This window comes from Gopherus flavomarginatus, chromosome 11 (assembly GCF_025201925.1).
Source record: "Gopherus flavomarginatus isolate rGopFla2 chromosome 11, rGopFla2.mat.asm, whole genome shotgun sequence".
Classification (NCBI taxonomy): Eukaryota; Metazoa; Chordata; order Testudines; family Testudinidae; genus Gopherus; species Gopherus flavomarginatus.
Window position 1 is genome coordinate 37,233,499 of NC_066627.1, and position 16,207 is coordinate 37,249,705.

Here is a 16,207-nt window from a genome sequence, read left to right on the forward strand (position 1 = left end):
GTTCTGTTTTATAGCAAACAATATTATACTTGTGTGCCAAGGCCTGGAGGCCTCCATGTGAAAAAGCAAGGCTTCAGATGAGTAAGAGCCAATCAAAAAATATTGGAACTATCCAAAAACTTAATGCATCAAATCAGCCATGTAGGAAATATTGTAAGATACATCATGAAAAGTGGGAATCTTTGCTCCCAAAGACTCATTTAGCAGCCCCTGAATTCCTCTTGATTTTGTGCAGCTCTAACTGAAGAATCTTGACGCAAAAGAACCCTTTATTCCACTATATATATATATATAGCTTTTTCCCTTATTAATGGGGTGGGGGGAGGAGAACATACTACATATCTTCTGAAAGGCCAATCTATCATGTCAGCCCACTGACCTCCAGTTTTTCATGGGATCATCTAAATTCACTATTCTGCTCTTGGATGATATTTCATCCTCTTAAGTGTGAGGTGCAACTTCAGCTTCAGTCAGACAGCAGTGATTAAAGAAACAACTGCTAAAGATTATCTGAAAACTTAGCCACTTTTTAGACACACTAAAAAGATACACTCTCTGCTCTGATGAGTGTACAATCCAAATTTTATACCAGGCAGAGTCTGAGCTTTTTTGAATGTATTTATTAACTATTAGAATGCTGATATTTTCTAGACTGCCAACCAAGATCTGATTTAACAAAACACCTAAATTTGTGCACCTTCAAGCACATGAATAGTCCCAGCTGAATTCAATGAGACAACTCATATGCTTAAAATTACAGCCATACTTAACTGGTTTTCTGAATTAAGGCCTAAGTGAATACTTAGGATAACACAAATACATTTTCAGGCTCCAAAAAGTGAATGGCACTTTCTCAAGTTTCATGTGTCTGTTTGAACTTTACAATATTTTCCAGCAATATTGCCAAGTAAACTAGACAAGGGCTTATGGGACTGTAACTAGCAACAAAATAGAAGAAAATATACTGCAAAGGGCAGATTTTTCAACTGCAGTTACTTAAGGTGCTCTTGCAAATTCTCCGTAAAGGAACAGAATTTATGTGAATTATCCAGGCGATTGCATGTAGAAAAGGGTAATTATAACAGCATCCATTATAAGACTGTTGCATCCTCTCAACTATTATATCTGAATACTCACCACAGGAAAATCCATGGAACACTGAGCTTCCCCAGTCACACATGGGCCTAGAAGCAAAATTCCTATCTCGCAAAGACAAAAGAAGTTTATTAGGTATCTTAGTGCCATGCCAAGTCAAAGGAATCTTCCTATTGTCTTCAGGTAAGGTGCTAATACTATTGTGCCTTGATATTGTACATTTAATCAATTACGAATTCCCTTGGTTTGGGGGTTTATATAATAAAATTACAATAATGGGATAAATTCTGCCCTGGTTTATAGCCATACAATACAATTCCATTGAATTTAATGATGTTATGCTACATACAAGTCAATGGAGAATTTGGCCTAGCGCTTTCAAAATATGAATGGTAGAATTTCAGAATCTCTCTGAGAGCTTTATTATTCCACTTATCAATGTAATATCTGATCAAGGTTGCTTTTAAAAATAAATCTTGTACTGGTTGCTTAAAATACATGCTTGCAATATTTTCATTCTCTCTTTTTATTTAGTATAACATTGTAGGCTGCCCCCTTTAAAAGCACATCGGCAAAAATGGATGTTTGTTTTTGCTAGATGGCACTATAGGTTAATAAACCATTCTCTTATAGAGATTGCAATTTAGCAGAGCTCAACAAGAGATGAGATTAATTTAGTTCCTTGTAAAAAATAGGTCTGGTCACATTTTTTTCAAAACTGTGTTGAGAGAACTTAAAATGCAATGCTGCAATTTGACATTAGATGCAACAGTCCAAGAAAATATAATGAAAACCACCAATTTAAAAAAGCACTACATTTGTTTTAGATACCTAACCTGAGACTGTGTGCGCTAAACTTCATCTCTCAGGAAATTTTGTAGTCAAGTTAGAAAACCCTATAAAGGAGAGTTTATTGGAATTACTGGCACAATTTTACCTTTAGAAATTTTAGGCCTTAATTCTGCAGAGCAAAACTACCGGCAGATTTTTAACACATGGAAAGATTTTCAGCTTTAATTGTGTAAGATCAGCACTAATTTGTGTGTTAAAAATAATCCAGAATTGGTATTGTGGTTTTTTAAAGCATTAAGGGAACAGTTTCTTTAAAATTACAGTTTTCCTACTCAAGTGATAATCCGCTATTCAGAAATGTAAAACATAAGGAAATATTTATTTAATGAGCTACTGAGAATTCAGGATTTTCAGCCCTGGTTAAGACAGTTTTCTATCCATTTGGAAATGCAAAAAAGATTTCCTTTTTGTGTTCCTCTTTTTTGTAAACCTGGAACTGAAATATTTATTGTAGCCCTCATGCCTTATTTGTTTTTAAATTTAAAAAAAAACTAAAAAATGGATGTCACTGAACCCGCCCTATTCAACAACAACAAAAAAAGCAAAACAACAAAAATAGCAACAGCCCAATGTATGTAAGCAACCCTACAAATCAGTATTACAGCCCAAAATTCATGAGCAATCCCACAGTAACATGGTAGTTTGTGATCCCCCAACATTCACATGCAACCCCAAAATAATAATCTCTGTGTTCAGACAGGTACTGAAGAAAAACTCTACAGAAGCAAACAAGGGTGCTCAGTCTAGAATTTATGAGTAACTTGATAACAATACATCAGCCCAGAACTCTCAAGAAACTGCAATAAAGCAGTGTGCTCACTCCAGCACTCCATGGAAACACTAGAGTAACAAGCCACTCTGCATATGCAATGAAGCAACAGGGAAAGAACAGTATTCTTGATTTCATATTCAAGTTTCCAAAATGTCATTAAGAGGAGAGTTGGTCATTAGTTTAGCACATTATTATCATTATTAATAAATACAAATTAAATGACAATCCTTTGACAATATTTTAAAAATCTTTACATCTTTTCAGACAGTTAGATTAATGGATGGCTACCTTTCCAAGCTTTGGATACACTATTAATGCTATGATTAAACGTTCACATTACACTAGAGGTAGAGAGCCTGACTCACTTACCTGGGTATAAATCAGAAGTAACTCCACTGCAGTTACACCAAAACAGTTGTAATTGGATTCCAGATGTCACCTATATATGCTACTTCCAGCAATAGACTATCATGAAGCTACTTAAACTGCACATATGCTTAAATCTTGTCGCAGTTGACTCGGCTTTTTGTTCCTGAAACTGAATCATTCTATGACTAAAGATGATAGGCTCATGTATCACTCTGTATTTTACAAAAAATTGAGTCATTACAGACTCAGCTAGAACTTCATTGCTGACACCTGGTTGATAAATGTCTGTGAGACTAACTGTTTCAATAGCTTTTAAACAGAATTGAGAAATCTGAGAGCATGTAGAGTAGCAGGGATGCAACAATGCTTTCACAAAGTTACCAGCTGGGTTCAGATAACCTGTGCAGTCTGCTCTAGAGGTGAAAGAGGGGAACTTGGCATGAGTAAGTTACTTGACATATGCTTGATCTAGTTTCTCCACTTGAAAAAATGATACAATTGGCTGTCTCACAGGCTGTATACTGTTTCTGTGGACTTCGAACAACTGTGAGGAGATGTGGTACTGTACCAGTAGGTCTGTGTAAAATATTATGGAACAGTGATTATCATTCCATAGTGTCAAGTATCAGAGGGGTAGCCGTGTTAGTCTGGATCTGTAAAAGCAGCAAAGAGTCCTGTGGCACCTTGTAGACTAACAAGCGTATTGGAGCATGAGCTTTCGTGGGTGACGCATGTCATCCGACGAAGTGGGTATTCGCCCACAAAAGCTCATGCTCCAATACATTTGTTAGTCTATAAGGTGCCACAGAACTCTTTGCTGCTGTCATTCCATAGTTAAGATTCAAACTATCTTCCTGATTTTCAGAATGCCTCATCCATATGAAACAGATCCCTATGAAATTTAATATGTCTCAGCTTATGCCTGGGTGGAATTGTATCTGTGTCTGTGTGGGGGAGAGGAGAACAAGCAACAGGAGCCCATGAACTCTATAGTAGGCCTGGTCTACAACTTAGGTCTATCTAACTATATTGTTTTAGAGGGTGTGAAAAATTCACATCCCCGAGAGACATAGTTAAGACAATCTGTGCCCTGGAATAGACACTGCTAGGTCATCGGAAGAATTATTCCTCCGTTCCTTTTGATGGGGTGGATTTACTACAGAAGTAGTAAAAAAGTAGGAAAGAACCCTTATGTTGCTGTAGCAAGTGTCTATTCTACAGTGGGGTAGCTGCTATGCATCAGCTGTGCCACTGTAACACTTGTAGTGTAGACACAGTAAAAATTCTGTTTCATACAAATGTCCTTAGTAAGTAAGAATGCAGTACTATGTGATATCAAAAAGGAGTTAGTTCTAAATGAAAAGTGTTTCAGAGTGTTATGCGAGGTGTCAATAAATCTTTAGAAGATTCAATCAAAATTCATATTTATAACAGATGGCTATTCATTTATAAAAGCATAGTAATTACAAAGCTATGACTATTCTAATTCAACTTTAACAGCATTTATAGCTAACATGGGTCCTGATAATAGTCTTATGGTTCTGCAAGACAGTTGAAGTCAATAAGATTTTTGGGAGTCCTTGGCTTGAAGGCACTGCCTATTTAAGTCAATGGAAAGATTCTCATTGATTTGAAGGGGCATTGGCTCAGACGTATAATGAGGTTACCAGTTGCCTGATGCTCCAATAGGTATACAGTCAGGCCAGGCATTCCTTCCCATTGTAGACTATGGGGTAATGTTTGCATATGCTAATTTAAGTGTGTTGAAATGCAAGTAGGGAGCAAGCCTTTAGGCCTAAAATTTAGGCTGCATATTAGCTAAAGTTAAGCTGTTAGCATAAGTGAATAAGAATTATTAATAGAAGTGACTCAAGGCATAACCTGGGGTCATGTAGTAAACATGCTTTTGTTTTAAATGTTTGTAGCCAATGTAGGGGAATTTTTGGATGTTTTTAAATATTGGTAACTGAAGAATTTGCATTGATGCAAATAATAATTAGAATGATGTTTGATATTAATAGCCAATAAAGAAGTAGAAGATATTTGGATTTTGGGGTATGGAAGAGTAAATATGGTAATGGAAAAATAAATATGATAAAAAGGGAAATTTATTGTTAATTCGCTTATTATAATTTACTATAAATAGGATTGCTCCCAAATTATGCGGTGCTTCATACACCATCATGCACGGCTTAAAGGAAGGACCCTACACCCATTTTTTCATCTAGGAACTGATCACCCCTTGGTGTTATTTCATAGAAATATGAGTATAAATGTAGCATTACATTTTTATGCTGTGATTCTTTTATGCATGCTTGCTTTAGTTTTATAATATAATAAAATTCTGAATTTCATCACTCATTGTGGCACTCAAGGTTCTTTGACCAAATTAAATAAATTACCTGTAACCGAATCAAGGACCGTAACTTGGGCTTATATTATTTTTAAATTTTGCATCAAAACATATTAATGGGAATATCTAAATCAAAGATTACACCCTGTGAAACTGAAAGCATCTGTCTTTTGCTCCTCTGTGATCACTTAATGCTAATGAAATGTGGCAGCTGTTTGCTGTGGGAGAAGGCAAATGGTTTAACCTAAGCAGGTCACATTTATCTAAGATCATCTGAGAAATGCTCCCTCTGAATGAGAAGAGACTAACGGGGATAATGCAGTACCATCATTCTTTCATTCACAAATCCTAGTCAGTAAATTGCAGGACGGAAAATTTACCTGCCAAGATTGTATTATATGCAGCGTTGTAGTAGCCTTGCTAGTTCCAGAATATTAGAGAGGCAAGGTCATTGCGGTAATATATTTTTTATGGGACCGACTTCTGTTGTTGAGAGAGACAAGTTTTCAAGCTTACAAAGAGCTCTTCACATCTGGTAAACATACTCAGAACAGCTAAATACAAGGTGGAACAGGTTGTTTAGCATAAGTAGTTAACACATATTTCAAGGGCTCATTCAAGATGAAGTGGCTCATTCACATCCCTCCAGTCATGGTGGTTGGGGGGAAAGAAGAGGGAGGAAGGCAGCTGGAGGTGTTGTTAGTGGGTTATAGATTGTTGTAATAAGCCATAAATCCAGTGTCTCTACTCAGTCCATGATTTTTAGTGTCTAGCAAAATTATGAATTTAAGCTCCCAGATTCATCTTTTGAAAGTGTTGTGCAGATTTCCTTTAAGGATAAGGACTGATAGGTCAGATACAGAGTGATGGCTTTGTGAAAAGCAAAAATGGAGAATGCAGATTCATCCTCTCTGTTCCATGGCTGTGTGGGCTTCCAAGTAAAATCGAGTTTGCAGGGCATAATTCTGCAATCATAACTCCTCCCTGACACAATGGGAGTTTTGCCTGAATAAGGCTTGTTAGATATATTTTGGATGCAGTAACTATGACAAACTCAGCAGCAGGGCTGGCTCCAGGCACCAGCTTATCAAGCAGGTGCTTGGGGCGGCAACTCCTGAGCGGGGTGGCACTTTCAGGGATTCGGCGCAATTCAGCGGAGAGTCCTTCACTCCCGCTCGGAGCGAAGGTCCTTCCACTGAATTGCCGCAGATTGCGATAGCGGCTTTTTTTTTAGCTGCTTGGGACGGCAAAACTCCTGGAGCCAGCTCTGCTCAGCAGATACACGAACGTGGCCAAACTCCCATGGTTAATGAGGCCTTTAGAGGAAGGGAAGCCACGCCAAAGCACTGAAGCTGTGGGCAGAGATAAATAGCAAGACCGGATTTTGGGCCTTTCTTGTGCTGGCCAGGCTTATCCCTCTTAGCTTCTTTCCTTCCCTTTCAGTGGGATGATGTGTCAGCATAAGTTTCCTCCTCCATTTTCCCACCAGGTGTGGATGAGCTGTCTAGTTGAGCAGTCCTGGGATGACCATCAGAGCAAAGTACTGCCCAATGTGAGTAAGGGTGGTAGAATTTGGGACATATTTATCGGGTGCTAATGCAAACCACAGAAAAGTTATATATACGCTCTGTGGTTTGTGGCATAAACCTTCTGCATTTTTCATTAGCATTAGTTAAATATATCAGGCCACAGTTTACCTCAGCCTGTAGCTTTGAGAACTTTGTGGTGGGAAATAAATATCATAGTATCATAGAAATGGGCAAGAAGTGACCTCAGGAAGTCATCAAGTCCAGCCCCCTGCACTGAGACCTGGCCAATAAATCTAGACCATCCCTGACAGGTGTTTGTCGAACCTGTTCTTAAAAACCTCCAACTATGGGGATTCCATAACCTCCCTTGGAAGCCTGTTGCAGAGTTTATCTACCCTTATAGTTGGGAACTTTTCCTGCTATGTAACCTAAATCTCCCTTGATGCAGCTTAAGTTCTTACTTCTTGTCCTACCATCTGTGGCCATGGAGAACAATTGATCACTGTCCTCTTTATAACAGCCCTTAAAATATTTGAAGACTGTTATCTGGTCTCCCTTCAGTCTTCTTTTCTCAAGTCTAAACATGCCCAGATTTGTTAACCTTTTCCCATAGATCAAGTTTCCTAAACCTTTTATCATTTGTGTTGCTCACCTCTGGGCTCTCTCCAACTTGTCCATCTTTTCTAAAGTGTGGGAAGGGATTTCCATAGCTTCCTGCTACAAGTAAAGCAGAGCCGCACAAAGAAAGGATGGTTTTGTGGTTAAGGAAATAGACTGAGACAAAAGAGATCTGGGTTCTCTTGAGCTGTGTCACAGGCTTCCCGTGTGACCTGGGGCATTTCACTTATCTCCTCTATCTATTATGTTGTAACAATAAATTCATCAGATACTGTGGTGATGGGACCCCAGAGAAGCCTGATTATAAGTGTTATTCTGGAACAGCTCTTAGAACTTGAACAGGTAATATAACTCACATTCTTCATGGTGGGGTCAGATGATGGGATATTGCAGTGACTGTGTTGGAAACAGAGATAAGTAGTTGGTGACTTCCAGTGCAGCTGTATTATATCCTTTTATTATACAGTCAGTAAGTCTTGTCACACGTTTGTGTGCTCTTCTTGTCTATACAGCAACAGAAGAGAGTGCATAACATTCAAGTCTTGAAATCAGGAAGAAGAATGGAGTATGTTTGCATCATTTTCAAGATCCTTTATCATCTGGTGCAATGTTTCCCAAACTTGGGAAGCCGCTTGTTTAGGGAAAGCCCCTGGCAGGCTTGTTAACCTGCTGTGTCCTCAGGTCCTGCCGGTCGCAGCTCCTGTTGGCCTGGAGTGGTGAACCACAGCCAGTGGGAGCTGCAATCAGCCGGACCTGTGGACGCAGCAGGTAAACAAACCGGCCCGATTTGCCAAGGGCTTTCCCTAAACAAGTGGCGTCCCAAATTTGGGAAACACTGATATGGTGGATTAATTTTCTTTACAGTGTTTTTCATTTGATTTGGTTTAGCTGATTGTTAAAATCCATTGAAATCTATCCATGTCATGGTGCTGCTCTAACCTCTTGGTTCTGTCTATTTTTATTGTAAGGCATTTGCAAGTCTAATATTTCATTCTCATGCCAAAGACTGCAGTGAAGAACAGAAAAATGGCTCAGTGTCAAAATCTATATCTGTCCTATGAATCTAATAAGAAAGGGAAAATGGTGTAAATTTAGCCTATTCCCTTTTCAGTGTTTTAGATTATAAGTATTCATATTTCTCTAAATGCTGTGTATTTCAATATATGGTTTCAAGCCAACAGTGAGGCTATTTTTTATGTCTTAAGAAGCTTGCTTAAAATAAGAGTACCTAATTAAGTCTAGATACAAGCCATAGCTAAATGTATAGAACAGGGGTCAGCAACCTTTCAGAAGTGGTGTGCCGAGTCTTAATTTATTCACTCTAATTTAAGGTTTTGTGTGCCGGTAATACATTTTAACGTTTTTAGTAGGTCTCTTTCTCTAAGTCTATAATATATAACTAAACTATTGTTGTATGTAAAGTAAATAAGGTTTTTAAAATGTTTAAGAAGCTTCATTTAAAATTAAATTAAAATGCTGAGCCCCTCAGACCAGTGGCCAGGACCCAGGCAGTGTGAGTGCCACTGAAAATCAGCTTGCGTGTCACCTTCGGCACCTGTGCCATAGGTTGTCTGCCCCTGCTATAGAATCACAAAAGCAAGAGATGGAAAGGACCTATCAGATCATCCAAGCCTTGCCCTGGGGCTCAAAATTGTTCCACGCAAAGAATTCTCCAGTCCTCTATCCTCTGTCCAGTCCAATTTTAAATATCTCAGTCATATCTCTCAAAGTGAGACTACTGCACACTCCTTTCTTCTCCTACTCCTCCTTCTCCTTCCCCATCCTGCATCATCTGGGGTTGGGTTATCCTGCAAGCATCCACCATCTTTGTGTGTCCGAGGCGGTACTAAGGTCTATCTGCTTACCTTATTTTTTGATGCAATACATCCATCTCTTCCAATGCTTTCTTTGGGGTCTCTTTCCTACTACCCTCTCCTGCCATCCTACCTTCACCAGGTCCTCTTCATTCCTCCTCTGTAGGTGTCCAAACTAGCGAAGTCATTCTTCCTGGATTTTGTCAGCCACATCATGAATTGTGACTTCCATCCTAATGCTTTCATTTCACAATCTTACAGATTAATCCAAGTCATGGAATATCTTTCCCCCTTCCCTCTCGCAAAATACAGACTCTTAAGTGCTGGAGAGGAAAGCGACACTTGAAAGTACCTACTTTCTCTTGGTGAAGGAGTTTAATAAAATTCCAACATCATGGGATGTGTAAAAGAAGAGCTGTTATACTTTTAAGATGGGATTTTATAAGCTCTCATCATAGGTCTTACTCTGCTGTCTTTGGAGTCAGTAGTAAAACTTGGACTTCAGTAGGGACAGAATTCAATGGGAGCAGTTAGACCAGCATCAGGGCCAGCTCCAGGCCCCAGCGCGCAAAGAGTGTGCTTGGGGCGGCATGCCTTGGGGGGCGCTCTGCCGGTCGCTGGGAGGGCGGCAGGCGGCTCCGGTGGACCTCCCGCAGGCGTGCCTGCGGAGGGTCCACTGGTCCCATGGCTCCGGTGGGGCATCCGCAGGCACTCCTGCAGGAGGTCCACCGGAGCTGTGGGACCAGCAGACCATCCGCAGGGATGTCTGCGGGAGGTCCACTGGAGCCACGGGACCGGCAAGTGGCAGAGCGCCCCCCGCAGTGTGTCGCCGTGCTTGGGGCGGCGAAATGGCTAGAGCCGGCCCTGGCCAGCACGGAATGCTTTTGAAAATCTCACCTTTAATTCATGAGGTAGGTTCCTTGGGCAGCCTGTGGATTCAAGATACTGCGATGGTTGGTGCATCATAATTGCTTAAATTAGTTAGGATGCACAGTCTGTCTAATCTACCTATGAGACTTTGCAGAATTATCTCTGGAGTTCCCATATTCTTAAATAGGTTTGTGGTCAGAAAATGAATTTGTATAAATGACCCCTGGTATTGTACCTCTTGGCTGTTATGGATATGGTCAGCCTTAAAGCTGAGTGAATAATTGCAGTAAAAGCAACTGTGACGCTGTAACAACATGTGCAAATTATCCATTCAGTTGCACTTTCCTCTTGTATGTGCATATGTTCAATTAATACACTAGATCTACCCCTTTAATTCTTTATCTCTGTCAGCAAAGAGAGAAAGCACATATGTTTTCCCTAAAGCATAGAAGGAAATTATTTTCTTTCTAAACAAAATTTATTCCATCTGTGGTGCTTGCTTTCAGTAGTGCAGGTTGTCCTAGGAGTTTTCTCTGCAGTAGCTCTTCCATTCTCATCTGTAACATTTGGTATTCACCCTAGTGTTCTGATCGCTAAACTGCCTTCCTGTGGTGGGGTGTTCCGCCCCTTTAAGAATCAATCTAGAGATTACAGGCAAGACAGTCTGGGCACAATCCAGAACACCCTGCCCTGTCCTTGGGCCAGGGCTATATAAACAGGAAAAGGAAGTTGAGCAAGGAAACCATGTATGTGTGCAATGGGTGTGGGGTGGACCAGAAGTCATGTTGATGGCTACAGGTTGCAGGCCCGTTCAAGCACTGGGACACTGGCCTAGGACCTATAGACTTTTGTTTTCTGACTTTAAGGGCTTGTCTACATAGTGTGTAGTCTGCAGTACAGGGGAGTATATTTTAGTGCACACTAGTGTGTGTGTAGTAACAGATACATGTGGACATGCTGGTGCACACTAAAAATTCCCTAGTGTGTTTTAAGGTAGTACTGTAATGTAACATACTAGTTATGTAGCATGCTGCATGAGACTACTTCATTAATGTGCATTAGGTAACTTTTAGTGTGCGCCAGCAGGGTCTATGCAGGCCAGTGAATGCACAAATGCACAGAATAGTGCACCGTGTAGACAAGCCCTACGTTTGATTGCTCTGGTTCAAGGCTGTGAGTTCAGAGCTTTATGAACTTCATTAAGCTGCTTCTTCACTGACCTGCTGCCTATGGGAAAGGGAGAAAGTCTGCCTGTCTCCTAAAGCAATAATGGTGCAGGGAACTCTGCAGCTGGGGTTGGTTTGGAGGCCTTCTTAAAGGGGCTTGCATTTGTTTATTTTTTAAATTTATGAGTTTGGTTTTGGCCTTCCCAGTCTCAGATCCCGTACACTCACCCTAAGTAAGGAGTCCTGCTCAAAGTCTCCAAACCAACATGTGTGATGCAGAGCCTTTTGTGGGATCCGCTGTAGTACTGGAGAGATCGTTTCTCCCTGCATAACCATGACTCCCATGGTGGCTGCCTCCCTCTGGAACAATGAAACTGTTAAGTAGTATAGGGGAGGCTCATCATGAGTTCAGGGGACAGAATTTGCCAATTGGACCTCGTCTATGTCTCTCAATCCTGCAAGAGACAAGTACGTCCTTTGATTTATCCCTTCAGAACAAAATGCAAAACTAATTTCTTCAACTTATTGTTGCCTTGATAAATTCACACTCAAACACAATATACTTATAAAAATATATACTCCCTTCCCCACACCCCCCGAAACTAATCAAACTATTTTCCCTACAGGCTAGGAAGGAAGGAAAAGAGAAGGTGAGGAGCTCAGTTCTAAGAGTCAGTGATGGGAGAGACAGGGCAGAGAGGCCCGCATATGTGCTTGAATTGGGCCTGATTATTATTACATCTTTGGTCACCCACAGGCTCAGTAACAGAATTGTAGTCTAGATCGGATGGTTCCAAAAATATATTTGAGACCTATAATACACAGCGTACATCTTTTGGGAGTGCTTCCTGTACATTCATCTTACACCTGAAAAACTACCCGTGATGCCATCATATGTTACCTTAAGTATGTTTGTGTTTGTATGAGAAAAAAATGAAATCCCTTATTGTCCTTTAAAAAGTTAAAACCCTTATCTGCCTTACAGAGAACTAACCATTCCTTAGCTGGTGGGGGCAAAGACTTTTATCATAAGAGCTGGTCTTCTGTTCAGTATTCCTGGGCAGGTGAATTCCCCTTTGTGTAGGAGAATTAATTTCCTAGTTAAAGATGGGAGATGAGCCATTTTAAATTTGGAAATAATCTTTCTTCCCAAGCAGAGAGTCAGTCCCCTAGCAACGGCAGGAACACCTTGTGAATAAAACAACAGTGATTTGCACAGAAGGGCTTCATGCCAGGGGCAGGGAGAGCTGCAAGAATGTTCAATTGTCAGTTTCTTCCTTCGGTGATCCATTATGAATGATTTTGTCAGCAAAATCTGTGGCAGATGCACACCTCAGGGACGCGGTGAAATAAGGAAGGAAGGGATCTATCTCTAAAAGTACCTACATGGCCTCTATCACCGCAATATCTGAGCACCTCCCATGCAGTTATAGATCGTCAGTAACAACTCTCCCTTCCTTCCTTCCTAGCCTGTAGGGAAAATAGTTTGATTAGTTTCGGGGGGTAGGGGGAAGGGAGTATATATTTTTATAAGTGTATTGTGTTTGAGTGTGAATTTATCAAGGCAACAATAAGTTGAAGAAATTAGTTTTGCATTTACGCTATTCGTGGGAATCTTTTGCAACAGGTGGGAATAACACTTTGCACTTTTCACTCCAGGATCTCTGAATGTAAACATTGACTGAAGCAGCATCACAACATCCCTGGGAAGTAAAATATTATCTGCAAGGGGGTGTCCACCTCACACAAGACCTGAATGGGTAAATTAGGTTAATTAACCTTAGGCTGCACCTAGGGAGTGCTAGGGCTGAATTGCAGATGAAGTCCAGCTGGGGGAGGAGCTGGGCAGGGTTTATAAAGAGAGGAAGTTGGTAGACTGCAATGAGGGAGGAAAACCTGCAGTTATGCTCCCTGATACAAGGGGGGAGAGCAGGAAGCTGCCAGGGAAGGGACAGGGAGAGTAAAAGCCCCGTGCTTCTGGGTTGAGGGGTTCTTGGACTGGAACCTCCCTACTGGTCACTGGGGGAGTGGCACAGACCAAGAAGTAGGAAGTGGACTGCCTGCAACAGTTTGCCTCAAACAGCTTGTGATACCCTGGAAGGGGGGAGAATTTTAATATGACTTAGCCAGAGAGCTAAGCTATGAAAAGGACAGTGCTGCTGCCTCCGGTACATCAGAGGCCATGGAGTAACTGAGGAGAATTACAGACTGAGTAGTCACAAAAAGAACAGGAGTACTTGTGGCACCTTAGAGACTAACAAATTTATTTCAGCATAAGCTTTCGTGGGCTACAGCTCACTTCTTCGGATGCATAAGCCCACAAAAGCTTATGCTGAAATTGTTAGTCTCTAAGGTGCCACAAGTACTCCTGTTCTTTTTGCGGATACAGACTAACACGGCTGCTACTCTGAAACCTGAGTAGTCACAGGAAGCGGTGTCAGACCAGGCAGCAGAGCTTATTCCCCAGATGAGTCACTAGACATGATGAGTGGACCAGTCCCCGTCATGTACCCATTTTATAGATGGCTGAACTTGAGCAAAGGGGAGAGGTTATCTTGTGACTTGTCCTGTGTCTCACAACACAGGAGGGTTGATAGTGGGAATAGAACCCAAAAGTTGTGCCTCCTAGTTCTAGAATCACAAGATTCACTCTGACCATAGTAATGGTTTCATTGATACAGGGCAGTTCTACAGGAGTGGTGGACTTGATACAGCATCAGAGGAAGATGCTTTTTGTTCACAAGTATCTCATACCTTTGTATTTAGACATAGCTGTTCTGGAGAAGCTATTGCTGTTTCACTGGATGTGTTGTTCTACAGGTCCAGGAATTTTTGTTTCTGAGACAGTTTTTTATTTTCCTTTTTTCCCCTCGGAAGGCGTCAGTAATAGGAAGAGGCTGACAACATGCCTTCTGTATCTGTACTGGTGTTGTAATGGCCTTGTGCAAGCATGGGCACCAGGTTTGTATAATTTTTGGTGGTGCCCAGAACAGATCCAAGCAGAGCCATCCCATCCATAGGACAGATCGGGGCAACTGCCCTAGGCCCTGTGCTTCAGGGGAATGTGGGGTCCAGGGCGGCCTGGGAGGTTAGTGGGGGGCCTGGCGTTAGCAGCAGTGAGTGACCAGGCCCCAGCCTGCCCTGCTCCACCCTGCCGGGTCCCCATATCCCTTGGGGAGGGGGTAGAAACCAGAAAGAGGTGGGGTGAAGGCTTGGGGGAAGAGGTGGAAAGGGGCCAGGGATGGGGCAGAGCAGGGGTGGGCTGGGGCCGGATTGCTCGCTGCTGTGAGCGCCAGGCCCCCCTGGACCCAGAGCCATCCTGTCCATATGACAGACCAGGGCAACCGCCCCAGGCCCTGTGCTTTGAGGACGTGGGGTCCAGGGTGGCCAAGGAGGCTAGTGGAGGGCCTGGCACTGAAAGCAGAGAGCAACCCAGCCCGCCCCTGCTCTGTCCCCTCCATGCCCCCATTCCACCCCAAGGCACTGCCCCGCCTCTTTCCAGCTTCCACAGTCTTCCCTGAGTGATGCTGGGAGCCGGTGGGGCAGAGTGGGGCGGGCTGGGGCCGGGTCGCTCGCTAACCCCCAGGCCACCCTGGATTCTGCCTCCCCCTGAAGCACGGGTACCCCCAAAGTGCGGTAAGCCCAAACATTGATGGAGCCGGGCCCACATTCCTAAATATTGGTGGAGCTCGGGCCCCACTGGCCCATATAACTCGCCGCCTATGTGTGCAAGTGCTGCTCACATCACCCACAAACTTCCACTCCACCCCCAAAATTCATTAATCTGCTCCCTTCTCCTCCTTCAGATCTCATTTCTGATGCGATGGTTACATCAGAAGCTTACAGGGCAGTACCTATCGATTAGGCAGGTGGCAAAGCTGCACTGTGTGTACAGCCAGTCTACAGGAAAAATGCTCGTATTAATTGTTACCTTTTTCTTTTTACCCCAGTCCCACCTGTTTGTTTGTCCCATTTATCTGTTGTGTCTTGTTATTATAAGCTCTTTGGGGTGCAGAGACTGTTTTTAATCCATGCTTGTACAACACCAAAACAATGAGGTAACTTAAATCATAAATAAACTTGAACAATTTCCCAAAGCCTTGCAAATCTTAGGCACAAATAAAAAAAGAGGGTGAGATTTTACACATTGCTCCTTATTGTCCCTAACTCTGCTCCCACTGAGGTCAAGGTGGGTTTGCCTATTGACAAAGGGAACAAAGCTAAGGGCACACTGAGCCCAGCCCTTTTGAAAATCTCATCCAGGATGCCTCTCTAAACTATGAACTTCTGTACTCTTCCTAACGATTCAGAGGGTCACATTTTCAATAGGCATACAAAAATACTCCTGCAGAATGGAGATATCACTGTGTGTGCATGGCACACACTACCTAAAGCACTAGGGCATGCAAATGTAGGATTTTTGTGTGCAGCTAGACATATCCACAAATATTGTGGGTGTTTGGGTGGGGATCCATTGAAAATGTGCCCCGTTGGCCCAAGTTTTCACAATTACACAACAAATTTGCTTATGCGATTACCACAATCGACTCAATCAATTGGGTGCGTATTTCGTGTGTGCTCTTGTGTGCTAAACTTTTCAGAAAATTGAGGCCAGAATGTTATTTTCAGCATGACTTCTTGTACGTTTGTTTTCCAATCTTCTTCCCTGACAAAGCAGCCAAGCCTCAGTGCTTTGCTTTTCACTGAAGAGAACTAGGGTGACCAGACAGCAAGTGTGAAAAATCAGGACAGGGGGTAGAGGGGTAATA